A 2,188-nucleotide genomic window follows, 5' to 3' on the forward strand; every position below is an offset into this window, starting at 1 on the left:
GAAGTGCAAATGTGGTCTAGAACAACACTGTTTGATAGAAATTTCTATGATGGAAATGTTGTGTATCTACACTATCCAACAGAGTAGCCACTAGCCACATGTAGCCATCAAGCCTTTCAAATGTGGCTTGTGTGACTAAGGAACTGATTTTTCAATTGTATTTAATTTTAATTAATTTAAAGTTAAATAGCTGCATGTGTTGGATTAGCACAGGTCTAACAGACTCTTCAAACATTCAAGTAAATGTTGGAAATGGAAGGTCCATTATAGGAAATCTAGGAATCTTAAATTCTCACCATTGGGTTTAAAACTCTGTCATTCCTCCAGTATAAATTTTTCCAAAAGTTTCATATTTTCAAAAGATAAAACTTAAACCAACCAAATCCTTTAGGGTGCTTTTCTGTATGAATCATCTTTTTGCAAAGAGGTGTAAGACTGATTTTATTGCCAACTCTGCCCCCTCTTCTACAGACAGAACTCAGTGATTAGATTCTGCATTTATTTAGGTTATTCGCCTAAAAAACCTGGTTTCCATACTGCAAATAAATGACAGGAACTTTTCCACTAGATTATCCCAGACAGCACAAATGTTCTTTCCAAAAGTGGAGCCTGGAACCACAGCCCCCTCACATTGCCTGTTACATCTGTTTATGCTTATAGAAGTGACATCTACTTCATAGACAGAGAATGCCAATTTCTTGGGAAAGGACCCAGAATTTGGTGATGCTTAAAGGAAAAAAAAAAAAAAGCCCTTACTGCTTAAAATTAAAAAAAAATACATTGAATTGAGTATTGAGTAGTTATAAAATCTTTTTGAAATGAAAAGATTTTGCTCCTAGAATATATAGAATCTGTGTACAGACTTGCTGGGTTCATATTCAGCCATAATCATTCACTATTAATAGCCAATAAAGAAGTGGGTAAGTTACAAAACCTAAACCTTAGTTTTTCCATCAGTGAAATGGGGCTAAAAATCGTTATGTTGGGAAAACTTGTGAAATACTTTGAAATGAGCAAAAGATTACTGTTTGTCCTTTCAATGGAATGTTGGATGTTATCTACAGGACTCCGGAGTGTTGTGAAATTTAGAGTCCTCTGCACCTTTCTTAGACTGACTTTCACTAGGCTATTTTACTACTCAGTAAGCTGTAGAAACGTTTGGTAATGTAAATGAGTTTTATCTACAGAATGCAAATTTGTTACTTTACAGATACAACTGGTTACCGCCCTGTAAAACAGACAATAATACACATTACATTTCAGTGCTCTATAGAATATTAAGCGGCTTTGCCTCTTCTTGTCTCTATACCTATTCTTCACAGTCTCACATGAGTGGGTTGCGGTATCTTGCTGGGGTTCCCTTTCTAATTAAAAGAGTTATAAAATTTTGACCCATGTTCATTTTGTATTTCTACCATTGTCATGTTTTTACCTTCTTGAAAAATTATTCTTTAAGAGTTCCTGCTACCTAGGCTTTTTGGAAGGATTGGATTAAAGATCTGTATTGACAGTCATGATCAGTTTTATATTTTGCAGGAAGGTGGTAACACTTCCGGTACTTGGGGGTGTAAGAGGGAGTACTGAGCGTTTAGAAAAGGGCGGAGGGGTGGGGTGAGCTGAAAAACTCTCCCTAGACAGGAAAGGTAGAAGACCTCCTCATCCCTTTCTCTTTGGCAGTGGGACTTTAAGGTCAAGGTAAGTAGTAGGCCAGGCGCAGTGGCTTAGGTGAAGGCCACAACAGACTTGGGCCTACGTCTTGGCCTTCCAGGCCAGCAGAGTTGCCTGGGATTTGGATGCCTTGGGGTCACGGAGTTAACTGCAGACTCAGACTAAGTGGGGCTCCAGCAGCGGTCAGCCCCAGAACCAAGTTCCGGAGCCAACACCCGAACAGGAAGGGGCCTTGCCCCAGGCCGGAGAGGCCCCTCGCCCACGGCCGAGGGGGTGGGGCGGCCTCGCCTCGGGCCGGTGCTTTTCGCCCTTCCTTGGCCGCCAGAGGCTCCCTCTCTCTCCCTCTCCCGGGATTTTGCTGCCGGGCTCCCTCTCTCTGCGGCCCTAGAGTTAATCCCATCAGCCGAGGTGAGGCACCTGTTACCCCCTGGTCTTCCTCACCCCCGCGGCCTCGCCTCCATTACACCGCGGCCTCCCCGGCTGCCCAAACGGCCGGGCTTGGCGACCGCACGTGGGCCAA

The 2,188-nt window shown here is 43.0% G+C and overlaps 1 protein-coding gene across 1 annotated transcript in view; it reads left to right on the forward strand.

Moving 5' to 3' along the window:
* Positions 1 to 2,010: 2,010 nt before the first annotated feature.
* The window catches only part of PPP1R9A (protein phosphatase 1, regulatory subunit 9A), a 405,188-nt gene continuing 405,010 nt past the window's right edge, over positions 2,011 to 2,188 (forward strand). The window contains exon 1 of the mRNA XM_011974681.1: positions 2,011 to 2,076. The gene's annotated coding sequence lies outside the window, so the exon portion shown is untranslated. The remainder of the gene's footprint in view (positions 2,077 to 2,188) is intronic.

This window comes from Mandrillus leucophaeus, unplaced genomic scaffold (assembly GCF_000951045.1).
Source record: "Mandrillus leucophaeus isolate KB7577 unplaced genomic scaffold, Mleu.le_1.0 Scaffold148, whole genome shotgun sequence".
In the NCBI taxonomy this organism is placed as follows: Eukaryota; Metazoa; Chordata; class Mammalia; order Primates; family Cercopithecidae; genus Mandrillus; species Mandrillus leucophaeus.